The sequence below is a fragment of the Cryptomeria japonica genome, chromosome 10 (genome assembly GCF_030272615.1).
Source record: "Cryptomeria japonica chromosome 10, Sugi_1.0, whole genome shotgun sequence".
Taxonomy (NCBI): Eukaryota; Viridiplantae; Streptophyta; class Pinopsida; order Cupressales; family Cupressaceae; genus Cryptomeria; species Cryptomeria japonica.
In genome coordinates, this window is record NC_081414.1 from 461,288,773 (window position 1) to 461,310,333 (window position 21,561).

Below are 21,561 nucleotides of genomic sequence, written 5' to 3' on the forward strand. Positions count from 1 at the left end.
TTGGATGAGTGTATCTAGATCTCAAAGATAATTCTATATACTCAGAATAGCATCATTTTTATTCATTGTTTTCAAAGGTTGATACAACACATAGAATGAAAGAAAATGCTTTTAATTCTAAAAATACTATGCAACTCTGTTTCTAATCCCCCATCTCTACCCTCTGAGAAGAGGTGCAGGCTTTTATTTATAAGAAAACTATAACAACTTCCTACTATCTAGGTCACACCGATGAAATGAGGTGGAAAACATTTATGACAACAAACAAAAGGAGTTAATCCATAAGAAACATGGATCTCTACTAAACCGAAACCAAGAATATAGCATGGCGGTGTTACAAGATTGATGTTTTCTGAAGACAAACATAAATGAGTCTGGTAGTGCCTTGCTATTCCTTTGTTTCTTCTTATGCACACAATTCTCTTTGTTGTTTTAAATATTTAACCACCCCTTGAATATATCCAACTGCCTTTATGACGTGACACAATAACCGCTTCTGCAACATCTCATTTATTCTTGCAATTAAAAAGATAGAACATACAAGCACACACACACACATATCTATTTTAATTAATCATAACACTTATACATTCACGCATGATATCACCTATGATAATCCGCATGGCAATAGGAATAATCCGCATGGCAACAAGAATAATAGGTCAAAATAAAACAAGATTTAATGGGTTTAGTTATCATCTAAAATGCACATAGTCAAAATTTAATACATCATATGACTCAAACACTATCCCATTATACAAATTAAAATGTGGCAAAAACTTATTAGTTATAAGAATAAAAGAGCTAATATCTCAGCTCATCATGCCCCCCAACTTAGTGTCTTGTTGATCCTCCAGCAAGAGGAAAATTTTTTATCCGGGCACTGACTCATAAGTCGCCAATGGTTTCTTGTCTTGTTCCTCCTGTAGCCAAGTTCCAATAAAACCCCTTCATCTTTTCCAGCCTATCCCATCTAGCTTCTTCAGTGGCCTCTTCATATGGTTTGTCTGTAACCCTGCATCCCATTAATGGCCACATAAGGATAGGTGGCTGAAATATCAAGGGTATCCAATTATTACTCTTTTCCATACCCAAGTGGATGTACTTGGGAGCTCTTTGTGTGGCTGCATGATAATTAGGCAGTGAATGGGGTTCACCCTGCTTTAGGTCTTCTGGAAGATTATTCCAGCACTGAACCAAACATTCAACTACAACTGTATTTTCATTTTCAACCAAATATTCATATTCTCGGAATGCTTCCTCTCTCATTGGTAAAACCTGACTCCTGATATCAGGCCTTGTTAACAATTTCTACTAGTCATAAGTGGACTTTTGGCTTTAGCTTTGAGTGGTAATGGACAATCAAATTCCAAATTTATGTATGTTTTCCCTGAGTCCCCATACTGATTTCATTTTGTATCCATGCCATTAATGCTTTTAATTTAATGTCACCAATGTATAGTAAGGGATTCCATTCGTTGTCAGAAGTTACAACATAATTATGAAAATAAAGTTCACATAACAAATTCCTAACAACTTTAGGAGAGTTTTGATAAACATTATAAAATTCCTGTGGGGTATCTAGAAAAGAAATAAGATCCCTAACAATGAGGTTTATCTTGAAACATAAATACTGCTATTTTAAATATAAAGCATAAACCCTCAGAGGATCCCTACATTGCATCAATTTAGGAACCATATTAGCAACCATGTCTACTTTAGTTTAAAATTCCACAATCTGATTATCCCTCTTTTCAATCTCTTTCTGTTGTTTATCAATAACTCCTTGTAACCTAGACCTTTCTATCTCCCACTGTCTATAAAATGTAAGTGAAATAGATAAAATAGTGAGAGATGAAGGGGACCTGTGAGTTGTTACCTGAGGGTGTGATATTTCTTCAACTGGTTCTTCAAACTATTCTACTACATGTGCCAAATTTGGCAGTCTGTTGACCCATGTTCTTCTTGCGATTGAATCTCTATTTGACTTCCATGCCCTTCTTCCAAAGTTTCCATAGAAATGACTTCAATCACATCCCCTGCTGCTTGACTTTTCTATTTACTTCACCGACTCCTTCTTGAATACATTTTTGGAGTGACTGCAGGAGAAGTTTTTGCAGGAGGTGTTCCTGCAAGAGAATTTTATTTTGCCTTGCACCTTTTAGCTGCAGGAGAAACCTGCGCTGCTTGAGGCTGCTCTATGGTTTCTTCCTCTACATCAACTATTTCTATTTCTTTCCCTTTCCTTTTAGAAGATGTCACTCCACTTTGAAAATGAGTGGAGGGCTGCTCAATATTTGGTTCAATTACCATTTCCTCTTCAACAGGCAAGGCTTCATTGGAAACAGAAGGTTCATTCACTGTAGAAACCCTAGGAGATGAGGGTTCTCTGATATCTTCCTCTTGGGTTGCTATTTCTTCTGTAGCAGGAACATTTTCCTCCATAAATTATAGGATATCTTTGAATGCCCCCATGCCATCTAAGAGAAATCTATGAGAGAACATTATACCAATAATTTAATCAAGCCATGATGACTAACAAAATGATTTCCACCCTTTTGTGTTTCCTTTGCACTTATGGAAATAAGATGATACAAAAAATTGGAAAGATTCACCCTTCGGCCATGTCGTAAATGACTAAGTAATTTAAAATGGATCGAATGCAAATTTGAGTACCTGCCATCACAAGTAATATATTTCATCACATACAATGCCACCTGGGGTCATTCCGTTGGAAGAGATATCTGTCTGGATCCTTGCTTGTCCACACTTAGGGGTCCATCTGCTAGGTGAGTAAACTATTCCCTAGCGCTTCTCACATCCTTTGACTCAGGAAACACTTCTCCTTCCTGCAACAAACTAGTGCTTGAGTTATCCATTGCTCTATGGAAATGACTCTTAACCCCTTGACAAAGGCCTCTCCTTCATTGTATGTACGCATGGGCAATTTATTCATTGAAATCGGTTATTTTTAGAAAATAGTCAATTCACCCATACATACGGAAGTAATGCTCACACTGGACATCCTGCAGAAACATATCATGAATTACTAGTTCATGGTGGCTAGGAGCTCCTCCCATGACTAACTCAGCTCTCAAAATAATTTCCACAATAGAATGAAGGACTGAAATAACCTACAGAACTGAAAATACATGTTCTGAAATACTTTACTTACTTCCAATACCTTTCATTGATTTCGATGGCAGGATGAACTACTCACTCGTGCCACATAATATCTTATTAAAAAATGATGTTAGGCAATACATGTTTTGAAATACGTTACTTACTTCCAGTACCTTTCATTGATTTTGATGGTAGGATGAACTACTCACTCGTGCCATAGAATGTCTTATTCAAAAATGATGTTAGGCAAATTAAAACAAATTATTGACAAGGACAAACAATTACTCAACTTGGAAATCGGACCATAAAACACCCAGCCAACTTTAAATGACACATGTCCACACATGTAAAAAAGGATAGAGGGAAGGGTACACAGATTATGCAAATCAAAATAGGCAATAATCATAGTGAAATAATAAATGCATAATTAAGAAAAAATAAATAATATACATACCTGCAGTCGCACTAATTAATGTTGCATGTAACAATTAGCTATTTAAAAGGTGAAATGAGATGACATGAAATGAATGAAGTGACAGATAAAGAAATGAAATGGGATGATGTGTATGAGAAAATTATTATCGAAGAATGATATTTCCATAAAGCATGGAAATAATTATAATGAAAGAATGCATGAAGAATTTATAGTTGACGACCAAGAACACTCCCTGCAGAAGCTGCAGGAAACACGTCCCTAATCTCTTCTCTAGATGCTATAGGAACTATGATAGGAGAGTATCTATCAGATGCTGAAGGAACTTCTCTAGTTGCTACAAGAGCTATCGTTTACTCTTTGCTAGCAAACTGTTGTAGGAACTATTCTTTGGTTGCAGGCTTATAATATAGGCTTAGTCGATGACCATTGACTAGAAGTTTAAATCTAACTAGGTCTATTGTGGTCAAGTGAATTGCTCCATTTGTAAAAACTTCATCCATTTCATATGGGCCCAACCATCTTGTCTGTAGATTCCCCATAGTATCCTTATATCTAAAATCATATAGCAATGACTAATTGCCAAATTTAAATTTTCTCTCTTTTATATACTTATCATGCCATTTAGTTCACTAATATTGAACAAGCTCTATATGTTGGAAAACCAACTTCCTCAGCTCATCCAAAGCATTCAATTACATCATGCGGTCTCTTTGTGTGTCTGAGAGAGTCATATTCAATTGTAGAGTTGTTCTAAGAGTTTTATGCTCAAACTCAATGGGCATCATTGCTATTTCTCAATACAACATTTCAAAAGGTGTAAAACCAATTGGTGTCTTCCATGTTGTCTTGTATGCGCAAATGGCTTCAGGAAGTCTATTTGACCATTCTTTCTTATGAAGAGCTAGTGTCTTGGTAAGAATGGCTTCTAAATCCCTATTTGTAACTTCTACTTGACCATTTTCTTGTGGATGATATGGAGTAGAATTCCTGTGTCTGATATTATATTCATTAACCAATGCTGCAATTAATGTGGAAGTAAACTATGGTCCTTGATCTAAAACAATCTCTCTTGCAACTCCATATCTGTTAAATATTTCCTCATAGAGGAATTCAGCTACTTTATTATCTCTCGCATGTGTCATAGCTCGTGCTTCCACCCATTTTGTAACATAATCAGTGCATACTAGAATATAAGATTTCCCATTTGAAGGAGGATCAATCGACCCAATAAAATCTAATCCCCATTTATCAAATGGTGCAACCAATATCTAGGGCCTACCCATTCATTGGCATCTATCACATTTTCTAGTATATTGTGTTGCATCCTTATACAATTCTGGCCAATAATATCCTGTGCCAAAGATTTTAAGTGTTGTTATTTTAGCAACAAAATGTCCTCCACATGGCTCATCATGGCATGCATGAAGGATATCATATGTTTCATCTTCTCTGAAACATATTCTCATGACTTGGTCAGGTCCAGTATAAAATAAATAATCAACAATCCATGAGAAATTAAAGCTTTTCTCAACTAACAGTCTTCTTTCTTTAGGATAAAAATGAGTAGGCATCTTATTAGCAGCTAAATAATTTAAAATATCAACATGCCAGGGAGTGTGTGCTTTTATCTGGAACAAATGTTCATCTGGGAAAGCATCATCTATGGTTGTAGGATCATCCTACAACTAAAGCCTAGAAAGAAAATCTGCAACTACATTGGATTTACCTGGTTTATCAACAACTTTAATATCAAATTCCTGCATCAATAGTAACCATCAAGCCAATCTTCCTGTAATTGAAGGTTTGTTCATGAGATATCTGATTGTTATATGATCAGTGTGCACACATATCTGATATCTTGTGATATAATGCCTGAATTTGTTGAGTGCATATATAACTGCTAACATCTCCTTTTTGGTGACATTATAATTAAGCTCAGGTCCTTGCATGTTTTTGCCAATGAAATAAATTGCATTCTCCAAATTGTCAACCTCTTGTCCCAAAACTGCTCCTATGACATAATCTAATGCATCTGTATGAATATGAAAAGGTAATGACTAGTTTGGACCCTTGAGCACATGTGCTTGAGTCAATGCATGTTTGAGCTTCAAGAAAGCTTCATGGCATGCAAAGGTCCAATTAAACTCCACATCCCTAGTCAAAAGACAATATAAAGGTCCTGCAATTTTACTGAAATCCTTGATAAACCTTCTATAATATCCAACATGATCAAGGAAACTTTTGACATCCTTTTTCTTTATAGGTGCAGGGAGGTTTTGAATGACTTGTATTTTGGTTGGGTCAACTTGTATTCCAGTTATAGAAATATGATGACCAAGAACTATACCTTCCTGCATCATCATAAAGCACTTTTCACTGTTCAATGATATTTTGTAGTCTTCACATTACTGCAAAAATTTCTTTAGATTCTTCAATGCCTCTTCAAATTCTGAACCTTAAGTGGTAAAATTATCCATATAGATCTCCATGTTGTCCTGAGAAATATCTGAAAATATTCTTATTAATGCTCTTTGAAAAGTAGCTGGAGCATTACATAACCCAAAAGGAAGAACATAATATGCATATGTTCCCCAAGGATAAGTAAATGTAGTCTTTTCTTGATCCTCAGGAGAAATTTGAATCTGGTTGTAGCCACTCAATCCATCCAGGAATGAAAAGTACCGCTTCCCTGTAAAGGAATCTAATACCTAATCCACAAATGGTAATGGAAAATGATCCTTCCTAGTTACTAAGTTCAAAGCTCTTTAATCTACACATACCCGCCATTTACCTCCTTTCTTTGGAACTATGACTAGAGGTGACACCCATTGACTATCCGGTATAGGATAGATAAATTCAACGTTTAATAATTTTTGTAGTTCCTCTTTAACTATCTCTTTTAATGCAGGATTAATTATTCTTTGTGGTTGTCTAAGTGGTCTACAATCCTCTTTTATATAAATACGGTGGGTACAAATTGTAAGATCAATTCCATGGATGTCTTTGTAATCCAACACAAAAGCATGTTGATGACATTTAAGTAATTCAACCAGTGTTATTCTTTGAGTCTTTGTGAGTTGATTGTTGATATTCAAATATTTATTTAGATCAACTTCCAATTTGACAGTAAGATCAACTTGAGATGCCCCAAAAAGATGAGGAGTGCAGACTTCCTACGACAATAGGGTATGCAATATATCAGTGGCTATAGGAAAATCCGATGTTGTAATATTTGATGTTAACTCCTGTAACTGTTGCTCTTGTTTAAACTGATTTTCCAAAATTTTATAGAGGATTGAATCATCATCCTGAAGTTGTATGAATTATTCTCTGTTAATCATCATAAGATGATTGACAAAGTCGACTCCTTCCTCAAATTCTTCTCCCATGTTAGGCCAAACGACTTGTTCTTGATCAAGTTGGGGCTGAGCAAGAGAATATAGAACCAGAGTTTTGGTAGTATTTCCATTAGAAATAGTCATATTCCCTAATTGACATCCAATAAATGCATCGACTATAGCAAGCCAAGGTCTCCCCAAAATAACTAGACATCCTCCCAATGTCGCTTTAGAGACATGGTCATAAAATCTGTAGGATATTCCTAGGAATCCAAAGTAACAACTACATCTTCAATCATACCATCATGTCAAATCGTGGAACCATCACTAAGCTACAGGATTATAGGTGTAGGCCCGAGATTGTTTATGCCAAGTTTCTGCATAATATCTCTCATCATTACATTGATGGCTGCTCCCAAATCTATTAAAGAATTCTTTATCCGAGTGCCATTGATGACTATTTTCACAATATGACTACTAGGATTAGAATATTTAAGAATTGAAACCTTTCCTAACATAATATTAGCCAATTGAGCCATTACATGTACTATTTACGAATCCTTTTTATTTCTGCCAGGTTTCTTTAAACATGCCTCCTTAATTGCTTTACCATAAATAGGGACATCCTTAATAGCTTGAAACAATGGAATTTTAACACATGTGTTTCAGCTGATCTATGATATCAAAATTTACTTCCTCTTCTTATAAAATCTCTTTAGCTTGCAACCTCTAAGGAAATGGGGGTATTTGCTGATTTTGAGATATTTGGTTTGCAGAGATAGATATTTCCTTTTCCTTTTGTATCTCAGTTATAAGTGGAGGGGACGGGTTAGGTAAAGTTATCCCAGATCTAAGGTAAATATCACTTATAGAAAGAGAATAAGTTGGGTATTGATTAGGATCAGCTAAATAAACTTGTTGTTGTTGCTGAAGCTTGCTATTAGGATTTGGTATGGGTTGAGTGGGCAGCTGTGTAGGTTTAGGTGGAACAGTATTGGCAGAAGGAGGAGGCATTATAGTAGGTTGTTGTGGTTGCTACTGAGGTTGCTGATAACCAGATGGTTGATTTGTCCATGGTTGACCTCCTCTCCATTGAGGGGTAGGTTGCCAATCCCTTGGAATTATTGCCATGTCCCTTGAGGTTGAGACCAATTTCCTTGTGGGTGCTGCCACTATGGAGTTTGATTGGCAAAATTTTTCCCTTGGCCTTAAGGATTATACCAATTTTGATAATTTCCAAAATTTTGAGCATATGGAGATTGCCATTGATTATTTTGTGCATAGGAATTTTGATTATAATAAAAAAAAGAAAGTGGATCGAGAGGCATACCTTGTCTTGGAAAATTTGGCCTCCTTTGAGCAACATAAAAAACTTGTTCATCATCTCCTTGTATTGTCTTGAAATCAAGAACTTCAAGATTTGCAACCATCTTACATCTGCAATCTCTTTTCTTCTATCTACAATGTGGGCATAATTCTGCAAGAATTGCATCATCTTCCTCATGCTTCTTCTTAGCTAGAAGTGTGTCTAACTAAGTAGCCATATTGTTTATGATATCTTCTTAAAATCCTTCAAAAGATGGCTAAGCTCCATTCAAGAAACTCCATTGCTGGATGTTGATGAAGAAATTCCCAGCTTGAAATGCCTACTCTTCTTAGAAGAAGATCTGGAATACTTCTAACAAATTTGTCCAATGTATTTCCATGTTGATTGTGTTATATCACCTCCTCCCATAAGGTCCAAAGAATTGGTGCATTCATCAATGATTCCTCTTAAAAATATTAACTTAAGAGAATCTTCATTTAGAGTACTATACTTGGACTTCTTGACCCTGAATAGAAATTGTATTCACCTAAAAATGGTTTGAAGATAATTAATTAAATAAGAAATTATTTAATTAATCCCCCTTCCTAATTTAAATGAATTCGCTAATTAATTTGATTAAATTCCCCCTTTCAACTACTTATTAATAAATCTAAGGATTTATTTAATAAGTTCATTTTCATAATCCCCTTTAATTAATTAATTCCCCCATCGAATTCATCATCAAATTCATTTCTTCTAAACCCCCTAATTAATTAAAACAAATCAATAATGAGTTGTTGAGATTAATTAGCGTTTTCCTATTATTTGAATTTTTAAATTCAAATTGTCCTAACTTCTAACCACCTAACCTAACCCCTTCTAAACCTAACTCCTTCCATCTAACCTTGAGTTTAGTTAACCCCATCCTAGCTTGCACATCCTAACCACCATCTCCCCTTTCCTTGAACACTTTACCCTCTCATGAGAAAAGCTTTGTGACACTTGTCACTAAGTGTTCCCTTTCATTCAACCTCTTCTAGAAGCCTCTTGACACTTGTCACCATAGAGATGACAAATGTTCCCTTTCATCCAATCTCTTCTAGAAGCTTCTTGACACTTGTCACCATGGAGATGAAATTGTTCCTTTTCATCTAACCTCTTCTCTTACCAACCTCCAAATGTTCCCTTTAATCCAACCTCTTTGCCAACCTCCTCCAATTTAACCATTGATATCTTCAGACTTAATCTTGACTGTTGATTCCTGCCACCTCACCCCTAGCCTTGGAAATCCTATAAATAGACCCCATTTTGGAGTTCAAAGGATCCCGAATCCCATCTCATTTGCATTTCAAGCATTGTTACTATAGGCATATGCAATCTTAGTTTATCATTTTGAGCATTGTTATCATAGCTTAATTGCATCATTCTAGCTTATTTTATAGCATAATCATGGAATCATGTAGCTTAATCATTATCATTGCTAGCTTAAATGCATCATTTATCATTTAAATCCTCCATTTAAGTGTAGTCAAGTCATTGGAATTTGCCCAACAAGATTTGAGAGAAAAATTCATACTCGCATTTACTAGGAGGCGATGGATCACTTAGCTATGGTTTTATCTTTCTTTGCTTTAAATTCATTAACCATGCTTGTAATGATCTATTGAGTGTTTTGTGTTGCAAAAATAGGTATACACTTCACAGGCACGACAAAAATATCTCCAGATAATCTTCTAGACTCTCATCTTCCTTCTGTATCATTCTAAAAATATCATCCCCATGGCGGTCAGCCCCTCTACAATAATCCTTATATTTCACAAGAAACAATCATTTCATCACATCCCATGTAGTGATTGTACTACTCCCTAGACTCATAAATCATCTCAAAGTTGATTCTTTTAAAGTGGTGGGGAATATTTTGAGTCTATGGGCATCTGTAGTATAATCATAGCTCCTATAGTGGACATCAAATTGAAATAGGAAAGGTGTCAGGATCCTTTGTCACTAATCAACAGAATGTAGGAAGGCAAGAAGTTGAGATGTTCTTGAGATTAGTATTATCATGTAGATCAGAAATAGGGAATTCAAACGTTGGGTTTGTAGGTTCCCAAAACCACAGATTGGAAATCCCAAAGCTTTGCCAACTCTCCTACTGATTTCTCAATCAGCCTTGGCCAATGAACATAAATGGTCAAAGACCAAATTCCTCTGCACTTTAGGCTCCACTAGACCTAGGTGGGCATACCTCAATCTCCAAATCATAAAGAGATTTCTTTATAGTGAATTTAAATTATTGAATTTAGTTGTTTACAGGAATGGCAAAAAATTTCCTGAAACTCTGCTTTATGATATGCTTTTAACTTGTTTTAATCTAAAAATTTGAATATAATTGAATATAAATAAAAAGCTATAACAGAAAGTTGTCGGAACTTAGAGTAATAATGAGAAAACGAGGCAAGTAAAAACTAGTAATGAATATTTTTAGTGAGGACTTTGTGCATACTTAATCTACTCACATGAAACTAATAACATACCAGTGCATTATTTGACAATTTACATGCCACTTGACAGACAAATACTTGTAATCTTTGGAGACAATGTGAAGAAACAAACTATCACTGCAATATCTTCAATGTATGCTATGAGAACAACAAAAACAATTCTGCTATCTCTATACCAATAGATGTTAAAACATTGCAACAAATCTTCTTCAAATTTATCCAAAAGATTTTAAATCATTAACATCATATGACATGAAACGATCTGAAGATGAAAAAAGAGAACCTTGTATATTAATTTCTAGAAACAATTGGTGTACAAAAACTACAGACTCACAGATACTTCATGATTACACTTGTTTGCACAAAATGGATTTTTATTTCTACAGACTTATCTTACATAACACTATAGGTTCCAATCAATGATCTGAAAAGATCCCCCAACTCTTAGAGTACCAAATGACTTATTATATATACATGACTTAAAAGATGCGAATGAAAGGACACACCCTTTCATTAGCACAACCTAAAACTAACAAAAAACTAATTGACATCCTAATTGCTAAAAACAGGAAAAAATATGAATGACATAGACTAATGCTTTCTGTCCAGCCATTGACCATATTTTTGGATATGTCGAAGCTATCCTTCATCCTTGTATGTGCAAGCATTGAAAATAATATCCCTGACCACAATCTCTGGTGTAACAATTTTTTTGACCCGTTCCCTTGTTTCATTCATTTCCAATGTATACACGTGCAATGCTAAGGGCTGAATTGAGTAGAGCTCTGCACTCGGTAATCCATTGGTGCTTGTCATTTATGACCCCTACATCATCCACTACACTTGGAAATCCATGATTGACGATCCCTTTACACTCCTCATACTCGATATTTAATTCTGTTGTGAATCCTTGATGAGTGTCAATTAGTTTGTTGACCTTGCTGGTTCTTTTGTTACTCAAAGTTTGATCCTGCAGGAGCATGTTTAACCTATCAAGGATGCTCTAGTGCGACACTGTGTTATCCATATTTTTTGCTAGATGGTCCAAAATTCTTCCAATATCTTTTGCAGATTTTCAAATCATTTAGTCAATAAGGCACATGCTGTGTTTGTCCTTATACTCTGCATCCTTTCCTTCAATTTTCTGTTTTCCTTGTGCATTTCTTCTCACTTCTTTTTCAATTTGGATTCTTCCACTATCTGGGGTATAGGCTTTCCCCTACTTCTCAAGAGTTCCTCATGTAATGCTTTATAATTTCTTGCCTCTTTCACCAACATTTTCATCTATTCTTTATTTAGTTTTGAAATGTCAACTCCCATATCGGCTATGACCATGGGATCAACCTCACCGACATTTAACTTCATCATGTGTCCAAAATATTTGTCCACATTTATTATTTTCAGCCTTTTATTTGGGGGATAAAGAGCCCAGAGAATCATGGCCTCATCATCTGGATCATACCTTGATCTAATAAAAATATCATTCACGCCTTGGATATCAAATTTGAAATCCTTCTTGTCTAAATGCAATAAACTTTCAAAAATGAAGGATGCACTAAGGTCCCAGCCTAGAAAAAGAATTATTCTTGCTTTTATTAGGAGTTTCTTTCCCCTCTGATGGGTCATACCTTCCAATTTTTCATTTATGTATGCCTTCATCTTTCAAAGAATCTTTGCCTCATTCTCGGGTGTTACATTAGGCATGGCCTCTCTTAGCTTCTTCCCTTTGAAGTGATATAAGAAGGATTTAAATTCCTTCGACTTGATGAACTCGTCATCAGATACAAAAGAGGTATTTTCCTCTATCCCAACATATACGTCCATGTTTAGTATTGCAATAGTCAGGTCGTGTGCTTCAGGCTCTTCTTCCCTTTCAGGCCTCCTAAATATTGAAATAGCCTCATTTTCTCCCAACTTGCTCTTTGCCTCTTCTTCATCTCCCATCTCCTGTAGCTATTATTTCTTCTCATCCAGATTTTGTTTTAAATTTTTGACTATCTGCATAGCCTCCTTAGACTCCTTGTTCCTGAAGATATCCCAGGCTTCAACATACTTATGAAAGTAATCACCCAGATTTTTCTTTTTCCTGCCCTGGTGGATATAGCCCTCAGGGTCATAGTTTTTCTAACCTGTGTGCTCATAGAGGTTGTAATCTTCTATCAACCTCTTGTCAATGATCCCATATGCCTTTGTGGAAAAAATTGTGAAATGTAAGGTCCTGGGCAAGAAAATTTCCTTGTGAGCACCTCCAAAATGTTGTTCATTTGAGACACTCATCTACCTTACAATCTCCAAGCAGGTGATTCTATCAGGCACATGATTCGGCAACACATAAGGAGCTCCTTCAAATCCAAAAATGACCCATCAAAAGAGACTCCAAAAGCTCTGAATAAAGGCTGCACAAAAAATTCTTCAAACTAGATATAGTGGGATCTCATGAAACGTGAATCCCATAATGATCACCATAACTGTATAGGCTGATCCTCTCCATCTTTACCACAAATATTCAACTTTATCTCCTTAGGCCACATTCCCTTGAATCATCCATAAAACAAGACAACATGCATTAACAAAGAATAAAATTCAAAAGATTTGTCAGGGTTATAATGAAGGCTTAAGAAACCCTCATGTATCTTCTCAACAATATAAGTAGCATAGTCGAATTGTCTCATCTCATGCATCTGTGTCTTAGCAACTAGGACCAAAGGTCCTATCTGAGCTATATTTGGGAATTCAACTCCTCCAGCTTGACCTCGCGCCATAGAGGTATACTGCAGATACTGCCTGAAGATATTGATATCAAATGGGGGCCCATCCTCTTCTATCTATTTTCCATTTTCAGCCTTATGAATGGCCAAATTCCACCCATTGTACACGGTATCCATCTTTGTATACTCTTCTTGTAGTTTCTCAAAAGACAAAGGAACATCAAATTCACAACCTAAACCAAAAACCTCCTGGATGGTGGCTACTGAGATATGGATGAATGCGTCGCCATTTGGTAACTCAATACATCTTTTTGTAGCATTATAAGCCCTAGCCAATGTTTTCATCAATTGGACATTCACAAAGACATGAGGGACTACAAGCTTACCGAATCTAGTTGTCCATGGGTTTGAAATTGGGGTCGGCTTATTTCTCCTTGAATAATGATATAAGAACAATTCGTGACCTCTAATCATGTTCCAAACATCGCCAATTTCCTTGAAATCATCCTCTAACTGGTCACAGATGGGTAGGTTAATGTTTGATCTCCGAGATTTGGCTCTTGGTGAACTCATTTAATTAATGATATCCTGGTTCAACTTTCATTTTTGTGCACCTTCTCCCCGTTTATACTTCTTAGAAGCACTTTCAGAGACCTCTGTGACCTTCCTCTTGCCCTTGGAACTAGAACCCTCCATATTTGAATCCTTCGAGCTTTTTGTAGTTCGATTCTCTATAGTTTAACTGTGCTTCAATCTCTCTGTTAGTTTCAAACTATTATGCAAAATCCTTGTACTGACTCTTTATATATAGATTTGATGGATTAGAAGCATTTAATCAATTGAAATCTTGCTATGATTTTCCTTGTGTGAACACCAATCTACCCATTCTCTGCATTTAATAATGGCAGGTTGTTTCGTTTGCAATAAGATTTCGCAATGGCTAGTTGTGATAAATTTTTTGATAATTCAACCAGTTGTCACCACCCATCCTTTCGGTCAGCATAAGTCTCACCTATCACTTCACCTCTTGGCTATAATCTACTTTCACCTTTATATCTCATCGGCATATGTCATTCCGATACACCCTCCTTTTATTCCTCCATGGCATTCTTCCCATCGGGTTTTGGCATAGCTCAAAATATGTTCCTCCGATAGTGAAAAGTTATTTCGATGAATCTTCCTTAGTAATTTGTATCTCATTTGGTACATCGGGTCACTTTATCGAGTATCGGAACAACTCATTTTATGTTTCTCCGATGACTTGATGAGACTTACCTCATTGTTGCATTTATTTTTACCTCTTTGGTCTATCGGCATATGTTTTCCTGATTAAACCTCTCTCTTTTTTATCCTGTTGCAAAACTTATCGGGTGTCGAGACAACCCTTCCTGTGCTTCTCCGATGACTCGATGATATTGGGCTCCAGCCTGCTTATTTTCAGGTTCATTGGCTTATGCTTCCCTGATGAGGTCTCCTAATTTGATAACCATTTCAGATTCCTCATCGGGTATCGGCATAGCTGAAAATTTCTTCCTTTGAAGAGCTGATGTCATCTCAATGACCTCACCTTGTTACTCTTTTAGTCACTTCTTTCGGTATATGCTATCCCGACTAGACCTCATTTCCACCCGTCATGATATTTACCCTATTGGGTATCGGGGTAGATTTTTCTTACGTTATCCAATTTCTTGATGACTTCAAAACATTTGCTCCTCATTTTCCTTCCTTGGTGTAGGTTATATTGATAACCTCCTCTTCTATGCCCGACTTTGTCTTTTCCATCGGGTATCGACGTAACTAAAAAATACCTTTCACCGATGGTTTAAGTTGTACCAATGACTTAGTATTTTTTCGCTTCTTGGTATTGCCTCATTGGAGTGAGTCATGCCGATGACACCACCTTTTCTATTTAGCCCACTGGGTATCAAAATAGCATGGGCTGACATTCTCTGATGAGCCAATGTTATCGCTGACCTCTACTTTGCATTCTCCTTCATCGGGGTAAGATGTGCCAAAAAATTTCATTGGTTATCGGTATAACATTTTTTGCGTGCCCCCAATGTGTGAATGTTATGCCGATAGGTTCGGTCATGGTCTATGCTAGTCGGTCTAGTTGGGGTAACTTACACCAGTAGCTTAAATTTAACAATTTTAATAATCAAGCTCCTCTTCTTATATCATTTGCACTTGCAACCCTCCAAGGAAACTTCATACGTGCTAATAAATGACAAAAGCCATCACATAGGCCCAGAGAATGTCCTATAAGGATCCCAATACTTTTATGATGCAAATTCCTCATGTAGTCCCTATTCATTGCCAACCCTTAGCATGCCCTAGCGGTACTTGTCCATTTCTAAAAAAATAGGTCATAGTAGGGTTTTCTTGGTACTGCAGCATACTTCCTGCACATAAAATCAAGCAATAAATGCTCTTATGATGAAAATGTACATATAAAACATCAAAGAAATAGCGCATAATATTTTTATAAAAATATGTGCTAACAGTGTCTCTTTCTAGGGATGCATGTTCTTTTTAGGGACATAGCAAGATCTCAGCTATCTCTAGAAAGTAGACCAAACCATAAAAAAAAATAAACCACAAAGGAAAACTAAACTACTATAGTACAAGAAATACTCCCTGCTCCTTAAGAGAAAAAATGTTTGAGGTACTGAGCATGTACTAGAAATTCCTGAATTTTACCATCAATGTTCTATAAGAAATATGAATTTTCTCCCCCTTTATCCATGATGATGTATGGTCCTAGCCAAAGTACTTCAAATTTTACATGCTTGCCCCTATCCTGGTCTTTTACATTCCATTTGAGCACCCACTCTCCTTCTTCAAAAGTTCTATTGAAAGTCTTCCTGTCATGTAATGCTTTTACCATCTTCAGCTTCTGTTTATTTTGCTCCTGTGCCTCTCTTATGTACTTGTCCAATTCAACCAGTTGTACCAACCTATCTTCCATGAAGTCAATATCTTCTAAATACTCCTCTGAGACAAACTCATATACTAGGAGGAGGTTGTTCAAGGGCAACCTTGCTTCTTGACCATAAACAAGCTGATAAGGAGCAAATCCTATGGATTTTTTGATTGTTACTCTATCTGCCCATACTGCCAAATTCAACTTTGAATCCCATGCCCTTTTATTATCACCTAGCATCCTTTTGATGATCTTGAATAATTTTTTGTTGCTAGATTCCACTTTTCCATTCTCCCAGGGATGATAAGGTGATGAATATGACAAAGTGATTCCATAACTTTCACAAAAATCAGCAAATTCCTTAGATCTAAAACACATCCCATTGTCTACAACAATCTTGTGGGGAACCCCAAATCTTGTCAATATATTTTCCAAAAGAAACTTTGTTACCACCCTACTTGTAGCCTACCTTGTAGGAATTGCCTCTACCCACTTGGTAAAGTAATCAGTGGCTACCAAAATCCATTTGTGTCCTCCACTAGATTTGTTTACAATTTCTCCTATGAAGTCAACACCCCACATTTGAAAAGGTTCTTCAGTTTGCATAGGTCTGAGTGGAAGAGCTCCATCATATTTAAGTTTTCCTGAAAATCTCTGGCAAGCCTCACACCTTCTAATATAAGTACGACAATCTTTAAAGACTTGTGGCCAATAATAACTATCATTGAGTATTTTATGGGCAATAGTTTTTGCTGAAAAATGCCCCCCACATACACCTTCATGCAATTCTTTTAAAACAGATTGAGCTTGATAAACATCCAAACAAAATAAGAGGACACCATCCCTATTTTTCCAATACAAATCACCTTTAAGCAATACATACCTAGATGTCTGAAGCTTAAGTGTTCTTTTTTTTACTATCATTCAACTCCTCTAGACATTTCATGTGTTTTAAATAATAGACAACATTCTTATACCAAGGACACATCTCAATGCTTATTTGAGCCTCCTCTAACTCTATCTGATTTATCTGTGTTGCTTCCAAATTTGATTCTATCATTAGTTTATCCAATCCTTGACCTCTTACCAATTTAGTAATTTGGATATCAATGTTGAATTCTTGAATTTGATTGATCCATCTACATCTTCTCCCAGTAGTTTCAGTCCGTCCGAAAATATATTTGACTGTTGCATTAGGGATATATGCAATGACATTAGCTCCCACTAAATATGGTCTAAAAGATTTTATAGCTTTTACTAGGGCATATGATTGTTTCTCATTTATATCATAATTTAACTAAAAGCTTGTAGTGTCTTGCTAAAAAATGCCACTGGTTGTTCATGACCTTCATCATTCTTTCGTAACATAACTGCAACAATAGTATGAAATGAAGCGAAAGAAAATACTTGAAAAGGTTTAGAGAAGTCAGGAGACTTAAGTACAGGTGCTTCCTTGATGGCCCTTTTAATTTTTACAAAAGATTCAATTTCTTCATGAGTCCATTTTATCTCTGCACCCTTTTTTAACATCTTTGCAATAGGTTTGACAATTTCAGAAAAAATTGATACAAATCTTCTAACAAAATTAATTTGTCCAAAAAATGATTGAATAGCTTTGATTGTTTTAGGGATCTGAATTTTGTCAATAGCTTCAATTATCTCAAGGTCATTCCTTACTCTATCTTTAGATACAATATGACCTAGAAATTTACCTTCAGTGACTCCAAAGTGGCACTTTTTTGGATTCAAAGAAATACCATATTCCAGTGCTTTGATAAAATTTTTCTCTAGGTCATTACAATGGTTTTATTCTTTCTTGGAGTTTGCAGTCAAATCATCCTGATATACAACCAAAATGTAATCAATGAGACCTTAAAAAGCCACATCCATGGCCCTTTAAAAAGTAGCTTCAGCATTGGTAAGCTCGAATGGCATCCTGGCATACACATATGTGCCCCATGGTGTGGTGAAAGTTGTTTTGTATTTTTCTGATTCCTTAACTTTCACTTGGTTGTAACCAGAGAACCCATCCATCATAGAAATTAATTTATTCCCTATTACTTTTTGCAGCAAATCTTCCATATTTGGTAGGGCATAATTATCTTTCAAGGATGATATTTCTAAATTTCTAAAATCCACATAGAATCTGCTATCACCGTGTTTCTTTCTAACAGGCACCAAGTTTGACACCCATGAGGAATGCCTTATAGGCTCTATAATCCCTGCATTCCTCATCTTCATCAATTCTTCCTTCACCTTGGGAGCCAGTGTGGGATTTATAGGCCTTTTCTTTTGCCTAAATGGTTTTGCATCTAATCTTAGTGGGATTTCATGCTAGAACAAATCTTCTTTGTATGCCTTGAGATCGTCATATGACCAAGAAAAAACATGTATGTATTTTCTTAATAGATTTATTAATGCAGTCTTAATTTTCGATGTAAGCTTCCTCCCAATGTAAACCTCTCTAGGATTTTCCTTACTTCCCAAGTTTATTTTTTCTACTTCCTCACAACTTCCAGCGTTGGGCTTGAAATTTGTCATGTCCTTGTTGTCAAACATCCTTTCTAATCCACCAACCCTTTTTGAATCTTATTTTTTTTAAGCTATAAAATATTTTTTCCAAACAGAGATTCCTTACCATTCTCCTCTTCCACATATGCATTCCAATCCATATGTTGGCCTTCATATGGATCCTCACAAAATAGGAATTTCAGAAGATCCCTGTCATCATCAAATATCTGCCAATTTTTTATGTTACCTGGTACTGTAGGTCTAGTTTTTATCTCAACTTGGGTGATGCCATCAAAAGGAATATCATTATGTTTAATTGCTAACTTAGAAATTAACCAAAATATTGTTAGATCTCTCAATCCATGTTATAGAAAATGCATCAAAAATTTCAATTGAATCCCACACCTCATTTCTGTAATTTTGGAGCCTCACATTTTTAGTGGGGAACCTTTTCCTTATTTTAGATACGACTAACTCTGAATCACCATAAACTGTTAGTAATTTAATGCCATATTTACTTGTCATCATAAGGCCCAATAAGAGTACTTCATATTCAGTGACATTGTTTGTACATTCAAAATCTAATAAGAAATAATATTTGAATGATCTTCCATTAGGAGAAATAAAAACTACATCAGCACCATTTCCTTCTTTACTGCAAGCACCATCAAAATACATTTTCCAAATCTTATCCTCATGCAATTCAATAGTATTATAAAACTTGTCAGTCTTGTATTGAATGGGTTTAGAAATACTTACCTAAAATTTATCTATATCTGTTTGGAGAAAACATGTTGTCACGTTCGGATCAACTTCCTCTATCAGGTAGAATGATCCTGGTTCTCTATCAATCCTTACATTGGCCCCTTTTACTGGGATAGTCGCATATAAAAGATCTAGCTAGACATGCCCTCCTACCAAATTTGACCATTGCCTTGATAACAAAATCCCATAATTTGGTAAAACTTGCACAATGGTGATGTATGTTTTATATGACGCATCAGGGCACGCTGGAAATCGAAACTCCACATTTTTCATGATTCCAATGACTGGGACCGATCTGTTATCCATAGCATATCATTTCCCATAAGGAGTATCCACATGCATCCCAAGCTCTTTCATGACATCCTCTGGTATTATGTTTATAGCCGCACCTGAATCTATCATGCAATTCTTGGCCATTTTATTGTTAATCATTAAAGTCAAATAAAAAGGATCAACCTGGGTACTATTTTTAGTGATAGAAGTTCCCAAATAGACAATAGGTGGATCTTCAGCTTTTGGCTTGTGATCCTCTTTATTAACTTCACCAATGCTATACAAAATCTTGATTGTTTCATGTTTGTAGTTAGGAAATTTCATTACTTCAAGCAAGGGCACATATATTTTCACCAGTGACAAAGCTTGAGACATAAATGATCCACAATTTGAGAGTGGCTTACTTATTTGTTTCCTTTCAATTGGCTTTGTTAATTCAAGAGGTTCTGTTTTCTTGATCTTTTCTATTGCACCCTCCTTCTCCTTGTTAGCGATGGTGTCTTCATTTTCACTATGTTTAGGAACCTTTGCAAATATCCTAGATGGCTTACCCTGTTCTGGGTTCACTATTTTGTTTCTTAACTGATAATTGTGTTGGCATTTTTGATGTTTATGTTGAGTTCGTCATTGATGGACACACACTTGTATTGAGATCCCCTTTATATGTATGAGCTCATGCTCAACCGGTATTTGTTCCAACTGGTATGTTGTATTCTAGTCTTTAGACTAGTGGTGATTTTGCAGAATGTGTTTCCCGGTCTGAAGCGGCATATCGACCCCAAGCGGTTCGTAGATCACAAGCGGTACGAGGAAGATAAGGGACACAAGACATTCTTACCAGTCTTCATTTTTGTCAAACTGGCAACCGGTATTTTGTATGAGCCGGTAACACTCTATTATGAGTTACCAACCGGCATTTTGTGATGAGTTACCAATCCACCGATTGTTTGACGGTGCTGACACATTGACGGTGATTCTTGTGTTGTGTTACTAAGTATGTCTAGATCCACTGAACCTAGGAAATTGTAATGTAATCCTATTGGACCGACATGAAATCAGATTCCTTTAAAAGGACATCATGTCTAGGCTTTTACAATTGTTGAAGAAGTTGAGAATAGGGTTTATGTTGAGCTAGGGTTTAAGGTGGAAGTGGAGAGTGATCTTATAAGAGAAGATTGAGTTGTAACTGAGAGAGATAGAGGAGACTGAAGTAATGCTGGAATGCATTAGCTGTGAGCTATACTGGATCTAACCAAGCAATTTGTACTAGTAGATAGATCAAACACTTGTTGATTACTCACATCTTTGACAAGTTTGTAGCCCTTAACCGGGTAGGCCTCAAAGCCTTTGTAAAATCCTCTAACAAGGTGGTTCACACATGTGAATCTAAAATCCTCTAACAAGGTAGTCTTTAATCAGACTTATCTCCTAACAGAGATTGAGATTCCTAATAGGATCTATTCTGGTGAAGAACATTGTAAGACCTTAACCGGTCTGACCTTAACCGGTCTGGTTTCTATTCTGTAGATAGTGACTTGTGAGTCCCATCTCACCGTGGTTTTTCCCAGTTGGGTTTCCATGTCAAATATCTTGTGTTATGGTTGTATTTCTTTTGTGGGTAAATGTTTTATTCGCATTTTGGTTTGTATGTGTGATAACCGGTTTGATTGTCAGACT